This window comes from Micromys minutus (assembly GCF_963924665.1).
Source record: "Micromys minutus genome assembly, chromosome: 1".
Taxonomy (NCBI): Eukaryota; Metazoa; Chordata; class Mammalia; order Rodentia; family Muridae; genus Micromys; species Micromys minutus.
This window is the reverse complement of record NC_137969.1, coordinates 71,150,022-71,164,253: the sequence shown is the minus strand read 5'-3', so window position 1 is coordinate 71,164,253 and position 14,232 is coordinate 71,150,022.

Here is a 14,232-nt window from a genome sequence, read left to right as displayed (position 1 = left end):
CAGCTGTTTTTGAGTCATTTCTGGTCCTGTAAATAACCTCTCACCCATTCTTCTGTAAGTAACACCAGTAAAACCCATTGGTTCAAACAGGTAGGACTTTGGTAGTATCCATACTTTGGTCTGCAGTGAGTTTCCTATCTGGGATGAGCAGATGTTTGCTGTGTCTCCCCAGGAAAAGTTTGACACACAACATTCAGATACATAGCTGTAATCTACCTCTTTACTAAGCTTAGACTCCCCAATAGTAGCTAGCCCAGCTAGTGTCAAAGCTGAGATCCCCTGAGACAAAAATGATCAACTTTTGTTGTACAAATCTGTTGTGATTGCTGATATTGTTAGAAGGGACTCTACTAGCCCATGCATAGCAAACGTGGCTCTGGCCAGCTTTGTCCTTCTTCATTCCCCATGCCTTGCTAAAAAACCTTTAGAATGCATTCCTAAAGCTAACCACCAAGTTATATTCCGTTATTTGGCCACTTCTTCCTCTTGAAGCTGACTGCCAAGATCCAGCTATCCAAGAATTGAAGTCTGACAATGAAAAGCCCCCTTTGACTCGCCTAATTACCATGTCCAATCAAAATTAAACACCTCATCCTACATGGCATTTCCCCTTTTACCTTAATAAACCACGCTTGGCTATATGATACGTTTGTCTCCTCTCCATCCAGAGGCAGTTCCTTTTCCCCAAAAACAATCACCCCTTCCTACGTTCCCCTTCCCTCTTCTCTCTTTCCCTTTCTCCCTTCCTTCTTCCCTTTTCCCCCTTCCCCTTCTCCCTCATTCTCTATCCCCTGTCTTTGTCTCTTATCTCCTGCCCTTTGTCTCTCTGGGGCAAATGAATTTCCTCTGTGCTAAGAACTTGGTCTTGGGGTGTCCTGCGCCAATACAAATCCCTACATTGCCAACTGAACAAGCTCTAGAATGTCCTAGGAGGCAACCGTCTGCGAGTGTCTGTGAGGGAGGCTTTACGTTGGGTGACTGAGATGGGAAGATGGCACCATTCCACAGGCTGGGTCCAGAGCCGGATAGAAAGGAGAAACGAGCAGAGCACCAGCCTTCATCTCTCTCTGCTTCCTGACTGTGAATGCCACAGGAGCAGCCACCACATGCTCTTGCCACTGTGTGTTCCCCACCATGACAGACTATGCTGGGATGGTGACGCAAAATAAACCCCTCCTCCCTCAGGTCTCACTTTGTCAGAGATGGATCACAGCAACGAGAGAAGTACTGAGAACATCTGCTTTGTCCCGCTTTGTCTTAGTTTAGTCTTGGGTTTATTCTCCCAGCATTGGGGACTAAATCTACCATTTACTTTTTGTTTGAAAATAGTCTCACTAAATTGCCCAAGCTTGCCTTGACCCTACAGTCCTCCTGCCTCATCCTCTTCAGTGGCAGGGATTACAGACCTGCATAACCAAGCCAAGCCCAGAATAACCCGGTCAGTAATGCTGTGAAAACATCCACCCAAACCATTCTTAGACCATTATTTGTTGCATAGGCTACCTTTGACGTCTCCATGAAACACCCCCAAAGAAATGGTTCTATGTCATCTCAGTAATACATTCATGCAATCGAACACATTATTGCCCCGATGATCTTTCTTATCTTGTCTCCAAGGCCGAGAGTACAGCCGCCCTTTGCTGTTCCTTGCTGTTCCCTGTCTGCTGGAATTCCTGTGAAGAGATAACATCTTTCTGGGGTATCTCCCTAAGTAAAAAAGCAACCCAATGACTAGGACAAATTAATCACATAATTATTCGGCACAGACTTTATTATCTTTGGAAATATTAGTAAGAGCCAAAAATAATTTGCACAGAGGAAATGCACCAGTAACCTTTTTATAAATACAAGACCCAAAGCTCTGATCAGGCATATTTGACTCTTTGAATGTCACCGTGGTTTTAATATGCATCAGAAATGAGCTTTGTAAAACCTGGCAGAGTAACTCGACAACTTAAAGGCAAGGTATTAGATAACTATTTTATTTACATCTCATATTCTATCCCAAATTAATAGTGTTCCCAGACTCTAAGAGGCCTTTTTCTTCTAGATTACCTATAACCTCACTGGACTGATGAATTCATCAGAATTTCATAACTAAGATTGTAACACATTGTGTCAAGATATGGCACAAAATGGTCTTAAAGATCAGTCAGGGTCTGACATAGAGAGGACTCCATGGGAGACACCAGTATTTGTGGGACTGGATAAGAAGAGCAGCTAATATTCGTTAGTTCTCTGGTGTGTTTTAGCATTGCCTCATATGATATATACACCAGCCCTAATGTAGCAGATTGCATGAAGAAACAAGCTGAAGCACCGAGAGGTTTGCACAAGTCGCCAAAGTCACAGGCACAAAGGAGAAGAGCCAGACTCACATCCGGCCCGACCCTGTCTCGGAGTGTAGAGACTGGCCTGGCAGTGCTTCTGCAGTGCTTCTGCTTACAGAGAAGCCACATGTGGAACTGGGGGTTGATGGCTTGTTTCAGTGTGCATTGCTGCTCTATTCATTTTGTTTCGGTGAGGTGCAACGTTCCAAAACTGGGAGCCTGGTCTGATTTGGCCCCTGCCGTCTATCACGTCAGCAGCAGACAAGCATGCAAGCAGCCTACTCTCGGAAAACAATGGACATCCATAGTGATTTCCTTTTTTAATATTTTTAAAGTGATATCAATCTCTCTTTTTTTAAACACCTTTGAATACAACTGAATATTATCTCAGAATTTCCAAGTCCATTTAAGAAAAAAGACAAAAAAAAAAAAAAAGCATGGTTCTCTCATTCTGGGATTTTTAGGGAAGAGGGGGTAGAGGTGGGAGGTGGGGGTGGGGGACGGAGTTGGTTTAGTTCTATGCTTCTATTTCAAGATAGCCTCTCTCTCATTCTGTAGCCCAGACAGGGCTTGAGTATTGGGTTCCCCCTGCTTCATCCAGTCTGCAAAATTGCTTCAACTCCAACCTGCGCCACCAAGCCCACGTTGTTTTAGTTTCTGAAGCAAGTTCTTTCTGTGCAACCCAGACTAGCTTGGAAGCCATGTTTCCCCTGTCTCAAGCCTCACCAAATGCTGGGGTTGTGTGTATGACTGCATGGAACTTGTGTCACTGTTATCTATATATTTGCATGAAGAAAAAAATGTATTTTCAGTGTGAAGAAACTCAATCTAAGGCCGTGTACACCTTAGGCAACTGTTGTACCTCTGAGCAATACCCACAACCAAACCTGTATCTTAATCATTGCATAATAAAACTTAATCTAAGCTACATTTCACTTAAGTGGAAATTGTTTATTCATAAAAATTCTTGCTAGGTTAACTTTTAGTTGTTTTTTTAAGATTTATTCATTTTTATTTTATGTACATGGGTGTCTTGCCTGCATGTATGTATATGCACCATGCTTATGCATATTTGCCTTGGAGCTAAGATCAAAGATAGTTGTAGGCTGCCTTCTTGATGCTGGGAACCAACCCTGGGTCCTGTGGAAGAACAGCCAGTGATTTGAACCTTTGACTCATTGCACCAGAACCCTAACTTTGTTTAAAATTTAATTGGAGAGTCTGTGTGGTAGCAAATGCCAGTAATTTTAGCACACAGGAGGCTAGGAAGCTGAGGTACGTGGGTCAAAAAGTCAAGGCCAGCCTGAACTATGTTGCAAAACCCTGGGTTTAAAAATAATCAAAATAGTAAAGATAGCTCAGTAGTCAAGAGCACTTGTTGATCTTCCAAAGGACCTGGGTTCCATTACCAATACCCACATGGTGGCTTACAATCATCTGTGACTCCAGTCCCAGGGGGTCTGATCCCTTTTTCTGGCCTTGATGGGCATCTGGTATCATAAAAGTGACTCTCAAACATGTTTGAGGAAGCCGAAAGAAATTCCATCACACCCCAACATTTTTGGTGCATTTCTCTCCTGGAGTCCCAACAAATGTAGCTCAACTACTCAATGTAAGGCAGACCAATAAATGTGTGTGTCATTGGCAAAGAAACTTTCATCATGTGCTCTTTCATGTTTTCTCACGTGCTTGCTGTAGCAGAACATCTTCTCTCCTATGCCTGCTTCAGTGAAATGTTTCTTCATGAGTCTGTCCTAGTCTTTCACCTGTATCCACTTTAAGGAAACACTTCTTCATGTATTTGCCCCAGCAAAACACCATCCAACACAACTGACTTTCCAAAGAACCCTTATGTTTCCACTTCATGCAGGCAGGCAAAGTACCACCACACATAAAACAAAAAATTTTAAGACCAAAATCAGGTTGGGTGTCGTGATGTTCAGCTTCAACCTCAGTCTTCAAGAGGCAGAGGCAGGTGAATCTCTGTGAGTTCAAGGCCAGCCTGATCTGCAAGGCCAACCAAGGCAGCATATTAAGTAAGACCCTGACTGAAAATAAATTAAAACAAAAAATACTTAATTAAAAGGAGCTGGGATTATAGTCAGTCATAGAACACCTGCATAGCAGCTCCATAAAATTTTTTTCATCACACGTGATAAATGAGTTGACATTTAACAGCAAAACTTTTTGTTGTTGTTTTATAACCATTCAGAATTCAAAAAGCAAAGTTGCTCCACATTTCTACTTTGTGGGGATATAGCCTAGGTTCAGTCCCCAGACTACAAAAGTAATTAGATAAGCTTTGACCTGCTCATGAAGTCTTTCTTGACCACACGAGCTACCTCCAGTTCATGTCTTCCTTTGGCAGATGAGAAAACTGAGGCCAAAAGGAGGAAATCCTTTGTATTGGTGGAAACGCAGCAATCTTTGCTTTCCCCTGGAATCCTTACATGACCATAGCCAACAAAAATGGAAAATGTGTTAGCTTGCTAAGTATCGCCCAGACACACCATGATGGCTAATCTTGGCTGTCAACTTGACTGTGCAGGGACTCAGCCCAACTCCAAGCTCCCAGAGGACTTGGCCTAGGTTCAATCCCAGTACTATAAAACCTGTGGGATCTTCTTGATCAGATTTCTTGAAGCAAGGTACAGCCACCTAAAAACTGGGCTGCACCGTCCCCTGGCAGCCCGGATAGAAGAGTATAGAAGAATGATCTTTTCCTCCCTGTCTTCTTGCTCCTTGCTCATTTTGTTTAGTGTTGTTTTGTTTTTTCAGACAGGATTTCTTTGTGTAGCCCTAGCTCTCCTGGAAGTCACTCTGTAGACCAGACTAGCCTCGAGCTCAAAGATCTACCCACCTCTGCACTTCAGTGTGCTGGGATCAATCAGAGGTGTGGACCACCACCACCAGGCTTTGCTTTCACTCTTGCTGGCAAATCCATCGATCCTGCTGCTGCAGCAATCTTTCATCAATATTTCAAATAACTCTGTCAACTAACTTCAGGTTTCCATCACAAGCTCGGGACCAGCAACTCTCTAGATCCCCAGCATCAGACTGGGATCAAGTCTTGTAGACTGAACAACTACCAATTCTCATCCTCCCCAGTGTGAGGCAGCCATTGTTGGAATACTCAGACAGCATCCTGAAATCAGAACATAGCTTACTCTCAGCTAAATAGGAGTGACAAAGGCCAAGGAATGTGGACTGAAGTCACCCAAACGGCATTTTTCTGCAATGGAAAAGGTGATATGAACTCAAAACCACAGAATAAATGATCCCATGTTAAAACACACACTAGTCACATTGGTGAAGTTCCATGGTATCATGGCTATTCTGAGGAGATGTAAAATATGTGTTTATTCATCAAAAATTTTATCTAGAGAAGCTCACAGATAGAAGGAAGATCCTTGAGGTTCAGTTTATTGGGATCCACCTCAGCCTGTTTTCTATACCTTAGACACTTCAGTGTTCCAAGGGAGGTTTCATGTACTGGAGCATAAACAGTGGTAGTTATACCATAAAGAGAGGATCCTAGGGAGGTCTCGTGGCTCTTCCCCCTTCTTCAAAAAGACATATTCACACTCTAATTTATCTGCTGCCCAGTTCTATTCTGTTCCCATGAGGGCTACCACAGCCCCTGGGGGTCACCATGGCTGCCTTTCTTCATGATGATCATTCATAAATCAAGCCCAGAGAAAATATCCATGCAACAACTCTGCAGATTCTAGCTAGTTTTTTTTTTTTTTTTTTTTTTTTTTTGACAAACAAACAAACAAACCCAATTGTAGATGCATTAAGCATAACAAAAGCTTAAAATGTTCTAGTCGGCAGCTGGATATGGTCGGCAGCTAGGTATGGAGGCATAAGCCTGTAATCTCACCACTTGTAATGTTGAGGCAGGAGGATTGTTGTCAGTTCTAGTCTATCCTGGCCTATTGAGTGAGACCATGTGTGGTAGTTTGAAGGCCACACACTTGGCACTTGGTTCCACGGCAGTGTTGTGTTTGGGAGGGGAGGGGTCATAGAATCTTTAGAAGATGGAGGCTTGCTGGAACAAGCAGACTTTAAGAGTTCACAGCCTTGACCCACTTCGAGCTCACTCTTTCTGTTTCTGGTTAGTGGTTAAGGGTGTGTTCTCTCAGTGTCTTGCTCCTGCAGCTTGCTGCCAGGCCTCTGCAATAATGGAGTCTTATCTCTCTGGTACCATCGACCCAAATAAACTCTTCTGCGAGTCGGTCATGGTATTCTATCATAGCAGCAGTGAAGTAACAGATACACGCATGAATGGATAAAACAAAAATTACATAAATAAAATATCAAACATCGTCAATATAGTCTTGCTACCATTGGGTAGTGCTTAGGCTTTAAATGCTCAAATTAGTTTTCATAGCACGTCCAAATGCTAAAGGTCCTTGTCCTCAATTGGTTTTTTTGATCAATCAATAAAGATACCAGTGGCCAATGGCTGGGCAAAGAGAGATGTCAGGACCCTTAGAGTTGTGTGGGCTAGGATGTAGAGAGCGTTGCCATGTTGTGGTGGGAGACCATATTTAGAGCTGCAGGAGAAAGAACCAACAAGCCATGTAAGAATTCAGTTGAGTGGTCACTGGCTACTTCCCTGATTGGGCATGGGATAGCAGGTAGAGGATTAGAACTGCCCAGCCATTGATCTAGAAGGTATATTAAAAATAAGCTAATGTGTGTGTGTCTTTCATTCAGGGAGATGCTGGGCAGGTGGCTGGAGGAGCGCTACCTACGGGGAGCACAAAGAAGGGTAGCAAAATCTCATGCTGCACAAGGCAGCTCACAATCCCCTGTAGTTCCAGTTCCTGGGGATCTGACACCTTCTTCTGGTGTTCATGGATACCGGGTATGTGTTTATACTATTTGAGTCTCTGGGACCACCGATATGCACCACGGGGCCCAGGGGACATAACCTTTGATCCACAGTACTGTGTCGGGTCATTCTGGTCCAGGGATATATGTGAGAAGACACTACAGTCACAATAGTATGTATGCTGGCATAAAGTTATATAAGTATTAAAAATATTTAAAAGGATATTAAGTAGTTTCCCTTTGGGGAAGAAAAAGAATAGCATACTCAGGTGTGGTGGTACATGCCTTTAATCTCAACACGTGGAAGGCAGAAGCAAGCAGATCTCTGTAAGTTTAAGGCTAACCTGGTCTCCATATTGAGTTCCAGGCCAGCCTGAGCTACATAAAGAGACCTGTCTTACTAATCCTTTCTAATCCAAGTTTGATCGATGATGCTCTTAGCTATGTGAGATGCTTTCCCAATAAGAAAGATTACTTTGTGGGTGTAGTAGAGCACATACTTATCAGGAAGATTATTACTAGGAGTGCAGAGCCAACTTGGGCTACATAGCAAGGCCTCGTTTCAAAAAAAAAAAAAAAAAAAAAAAAAGAAAGAAAGAAAGAAAGGAAAGGAAAGCGTGAAACAAATGGCCAGGTATAATAACTCATGCCTATAACCTCAGCTCCTGTCAGCAAGGTTAGAAAAAGTTCAAATCCAGCTGGAGCTACTTGGCTGAGACTCCTTTAAAAAAAAAAAAAGAAAGAAAAGGAAAGGAAGTTGAATCCTGAATGGTAACATACATTGTGTAGTAAGTTTCTTTCTACAAAAGTTTGTACATATTCTATTTTTATAAACCAAATAACTTGTCAGATCCACTTCCTCACTTCCTGATGGAAATGCCTTTGAGACACTCAGCTTTCCCCAACAGCCTGTGGGTCCAGGAAGAAGGGTGAAGGCTAACTAAATGAGAAACATGGAGAAGATGCCTGGCTGAAGCATCTTCCTTCTGCAGTGCCTTCCCACACACATCCCTGGACCAGAAAGACCGGACACAAGCTCTGTGTATCAGAGGTTATGGCCCTGGGTCCTGTGGTGCATAACTATGGCTCCAGCAACTCAAAACGCTCCAGAAAGAAGACACCTAAGTCCCAGAGTTTGAGACCAGCTTCCTAACAGTGGTAAGGAATTTGGAGAGGTGAGAAAAGGGACAAGGTCTTAAGAGTTTGGAGTTGAAGAATAAAATTAGGTTCTTAGCATGTTTAGAATCCCATTCCTTATGTGGATTTATTCTATGCTCTCTTGTAGATAGTATAACCGTCCCATGCCTTCCTAACTCACAAGTGTAATTTTCACATTTAACTTAATAATTGTGTTCCTGGGCTCTACTATTTTTGAATCTCTGTATTTCAGGCAAGAAATTTTTATTGATCCACTAGTCTGGGATCAGTAACAGTAATATTCCTCTTATCAAGTGTTCATGCTCTAAGATTTTTCCCAACAATAGCAGTGGGCATGAGATAATGTTGCACCCTTGATGGAAGACCCTGGAGTGCACAGAAGGTGGTGTGTGGTCCAAGCACAAAAGGGAACGGTAACATTTCTCCTCTGCATGAAGGGGAGAAAATCATTAGGGCCCCATGATCAAGTAAGGTTCAAAGAACAGGTCTGGCTTGAGCTGCATTTGAAAGGGGGAAAGGAATTTGGTAACGGAGCAGAAGAGCAGACGTGGAGACATGGAGACCCGGTCTTTGGAGACATTTAATCTGCAAAATGTCCTTAGGGGGCTGTGGGAAGATAAACTCACAGGAAGGAGGGGTCTCCTGGGAGCCACTGGTGATAAAACTGTAGCGGCTAGAAACAGCCAGGGGGAGGACTCCAGAACACACCACACACACACACACACACACACACACACACACACACACACACACACCCCACAACCATTCTCCCGGGAAGAAGAAAAAAGGGGAAGGAGGGAGGAAGGGAAGTAGGTAGGAAAGGAGAGATGGAAGGAGAAGGAAGGAAGTAAAGGAAGAAAGACAGAAGGAAATAAGAAAGGAAGGGAAGGAGGGAGAAAAGGAGAAAGGGAAAGAAAAAAACAAAGGCATCTGAAGGATACATTTGGCAAACATGCACCAGGCTCTGGGTTCCCAATACCTACCACCATCACTGACAAAAGGTCTGACAGTTAAGGAATGAGTGGATTTTCAGTTCTATAAAGGTACAGAGTAGGCCAGACACTTTTCGCACCGTCTTTTGTGTCTACAGATGGAAGATGATGAAAAGAACATTCCAATTGATTCAGTTCAGTACCTCGGCCTCCAAAGTATCTCTCCATTGCTTGCTTCCAGATCTTGGTTTTGCTTTTATTCTGTTTCAGCTTTGGTTTTTTAGGGTTTTTTTTTTTTTCTTTTCTTTTCTTTTCTTTTATGACAATTTGAGTTCTATTTGTGTGGTCATTTGTTCAGTGTCTTTTTTAAGTTGTCCAGATTAGCCTTGAACTCCTGATTTGAGGTTAAAGGTTGACAGATCCTGCCTGTCCCTATCTCCTAACACACACACACACACACACACACACACACACACACTCACACACACACACACCTTAACAAAGTATTTCCTTATTTAGTTCCTCTACTGAAAATTGATGTTAAGTCCTCTCCTTTGGCCCTCTAAACTTCTCAAGCCATGTTCCTAAATCTAGGACTATTTTCATTAGCTATCTATTTAAAACACAAGGAAAGCCAGCTGCTAAATTTAAACAGTCGGGTTTATCTATTGGACCATATCTATCCTATGGCACTGTAATGGATCTTGGTTTCTCTTTATAAAACCCATAATCTTAAGATGACACTCAAGTTGTAAAAAGACCATAGGGACAATTAGGAATATGATACTAATAAAGAACATATTATTTTATTTGAAAACCTCTGGTGGTATAAAGCTTTTAGACAGCTTAAAGCTGTTTTGTCATTGCTGCTGTTTTAATAGACAGATAGGACCAGTGAGAGCCTGCTCAGGTAAAAAGACGCAATACTCAGGCCTGACGACATATACAGGTCCCCAAAGTCCAGGTAAGGGTAGAAGAGAACCAACTCCACAAAGATGTCTTTTGACCTCCACGCGCATGTCTCCTGCACCTACCATACACACTCACAATAATAATAAAGTTTTAAATAGATGGATAAATAAAGGGGTTGCATGGTGTAATATTTGCTTAGCATGTGCAAGGTGCTGGATTTGATTCTGGCCACCACAACACAAACTAGCTAAACAAACAGACTTCCCCTGGACCAATGCACGCACGCATGCGCGCGCGCGCGCGCACACACACACACACACGAGAAAGCTGACCAACAGCAGAGTTTAGTGATGGAATACTTGCCTAGTGTAAGCCAGTCCCTAGATTCCGTGGCATGCTAAGTAATAATAAAAACTTAAAAGCAAACAAGAAAGTAAGGTACAGGTGTGGAGTACAACCAGGTGTGTTCCCACTTAAGGCTCCATGTGTTCTGAGGGTCCTGGGGATCACACAGAAACAGGTTCTGCTCCCCACACTCTTCTGTGTGTCTTTGAACTTGGTACAAAGGTGATGCCATGATACATTTTTTCCACAGTTGCAGGCACCTCAGGAGAACCAGCCAATGAAGCAGGCATTTAGATTCAGCCGTAGCAGTGTTCCATCATTAACAGCTGCCTCATTCCCTTAAAAGGCTCTGTAATCTCTTTTATAAATCCCTTGACATCCCCAGCTGGCCCCTCTCCACACCACTCAGAGCATTTTTCTTGCAATCAGACAGGAGGGGCCTCAGAATTTTCCACCTCTCTGAGCAACTTCACCGTACAAACTTCCCCATGCTGTTCTCTGGCTGAAGGCAACCTCTGTAATCCGAGCTCCATGCACATGATAGCACCCTGACTGCAGCCAAGTTTGATTCAGTGAGAGGGTCAGGATGAGGGTTGGGGTGGAACCCGGTGGGATCTCAAACAAAAACCTTGATTTTTGTCCACATGAACACATTGAGCCACTACAGTTCACTCCTGTCTCAGCGGCCCCTATCACCTTTCCCAAGATGACATCATAAATCCTATCACTTCCTGTTTTGTGTATCTGCTATACACAGCAACCCAAAAGTCCTTCCTATGCTGGGATGGAGTCTGCTAATGACTCAAATATGTGAGTAAGTGGAAAATGCTATGGGTGTAGGATTTGCCAAGGAGCATGTGAGTAAGGTGATCCAAGCATACGCTTCTCAGAACAGGTAGGTATTTATTTGACGTGTGTGTGTGTGTGTGTGTGTGTACATATATTAGAAAAAAATGGTGTCTACAGGAAACAGAGTTATAGCCTTATAAAAGGAGGGAGATCTTAGCTGCTGCTTCAACAGGGATCAACCTTGAGGACTTAAACTAAGTGAAATAAGCAAGTTGCAAAAAGACAGATACTCTATTATCCCCCTTAAATAAGATACAGTTTAATGGCAACAAAGTGTTTGTTCAGGATGATGGAGATGTTCAAGAGACCGGTAGGGATGGGCCTACAATAAGGGTCAACCTAAATTCAGTCCTCAAGACCCACACAGTAGAAGGGCAGAACTGATTTCACAGCCTTGTCCCTTGACCTCAAGTTATGGATGTCCCTCAGTTCATAGACTGATTGTATAGCATGCCTGAAACCCTACGTTTGATCTGTGGTACTACACAACTCCTGCAATCCCAGCACATGGGCAGTAGAGCAGGCTGACCAGAGACTAAATAAAGATCATTTCCAGGTTCATTGTGGATCTGAGGTCACCCTGGACTACACAAGACCCTGTGTCAAAGATAAAATAAAAACTCAGGCCAGCAATACGGCTCAGCAGATAAAAGGACTTGTAGAGCCTGGTGACCAGAGTTTGAGCCCTGGAACCTTTGTGGGAGAAGGAGAGAACCAACCATTACAAGTTCTTCTCTGACCTCCACATAGCATTGTGGTACACATGGCCACAATCGATGTCAAATCAATACTCATCCTGCTGATGAGAGGAAATTTCCTGGGCGATTCTGTCTTCTAACTGAGACAGTTTGAAGTCAAACATACTATTTAGTGACATTCAAGTTTTTTTGGAGACCAGTTGAAATAACAAACGAATGCTACCTTTGGGCATATTAAGACTCCTTTTGAGGTCTGGGCCATAGCTACCCAAGGCACAGTCATAGTTCTTCCCATGGAAGTTTCGACAGGTTTTACTGCTTGAAAGATTACATAAAGCTGGTTTCAAGCTGATTTCCAAAGAAAGGGCAAATTTTTTTGTATTTATCAAGTGCCTGGAGATCGATGATATTTCATTCTGCATGAATTTAGAGAGTGCCTAACACATGCCGTTGTTATGTAAGACTTCTGGCATCATGGTAAATAGATATTTGCTAGTTGCTAACTCTGTACTGAACAATAAAAACATGAGATAATTTCTCTTCTCAAGTTCATCTTGATCTAAACAAGGAGTTAAGACTGACATCATGCCCCAGCATAGTAGTGCATGCCAGTAATCTCGACACCTAGGAAACTAAAGTAAAACAATTGCCATGAGTTCAAGGCCAGCCAGGGCTACATAGTAAAACCCCCTCTAAATAACCAGAGAGGACTGGTATCCAGGTATGTGCATAGAGTCAAAGTGATTCCAGAAACTAAAAAATGGGAGAGGTATTTTGTGTAGCAGCTGGGGGTGGGAGGGTAGGGAAAATGTCGTGGAGGAAGCAGTATTTGAGCTCAGCACTGAATAATTCATTACTTCTATAAGCAAGAACAGAAAAGATTATTCTGGACAGAGAGAAGAGCCAGTCAGGCTGCTGCTATTGGTCTGTGTCCTTGAGACCAGAGCCTCTTGTACAAATGCCTGTTGACTTTTGCTTTACTAGCTGAGTATGTTCAGTTGTCCAATGAGCTCTTGGGCTTTTCCCAAATTAACTCAAGTACCTTGGGCATAGATATTTAGGAGGACATGAGCCAGGCTTCATGACTATCCTAAACTCAGAGCTCTGGCCTATGACTATATATCTCTAGCCATAAAAGGAAGAGCGTTCCAAAAAGGCCTTCCCATCCAATTTTAACTATTAGAGAGAAAGAGAAAGAAAAATGTGGTTCCTCATTTTGAGATCATAATTCTTTACAGAAAAAAACAAAACAAAAAAAAAAAAAACTCTAACTTGTCCATGGGATTGTTTCTGCATTTGTTTGTGTAGAAATAAGCACTAGTTACACTGTACACCCATATAGAATAGACACAGACAATGCAAAAACAGACAGACAGACAGACAGACAGATATGCACACACACACAATTCCAACAGCAAAAGCTAATTATACACCTATGCTCTACTCACACTGCATCTCAAAACAAAAGGGTCAAATCCTTGATTTCACAGCACAAGCCTATCCTTGAGCTCTGAGGGGCACACTTTACTAGATTAGTGTTATTAATCTTTGCTTCTGTGGGGGGAAGAAGTGACTGCCCCACAAAGAGGGGAGGGAGAAGACATGTACCGATATGCCACGTGTTAGGAGACTCTGTGAGCTTCCGCTGAGCCAAAGAGCAGTGAAACCTTTATTCATTTAGGCTCCATTCTCTGGAGGCCGAACTGGTTTACAACTGACTCAATTCAACCCACTATTTCCAAAGACTATGAAACAGCTATTGTTTGGGTATTATCCGGTTCATAATGCTATGAGGTGCTGCAAAGCCGGTAGAAACACTGAACCTTAGGACTGTTGAACTGCTGCTGCTGCATGTGGGCTCCCTTTGGTCATTTGAGTTTAAGGGTTGTTTTCATGTTTTTGTTTTTGCTTTTTCATTACATTTGTTGTCATTGCCATCTATGTTTTCACATGTTTAGAATTTTCCATTTTGAAAACATTTTAAGCCAAGATAGTAAGCTGTAACAGCACATGTCACCAAGGCTGAAACCCTGAGTTTGATGCCTGAAACCCACATGGTAGAAAGAGAAAACTGACTCCCATGAGGTATCCTATGACTTCCATATATGCCCTGTCCCTACTCCTCCAAATATGTATATATATCAGAATGTGTCAAACTACATTATTCAT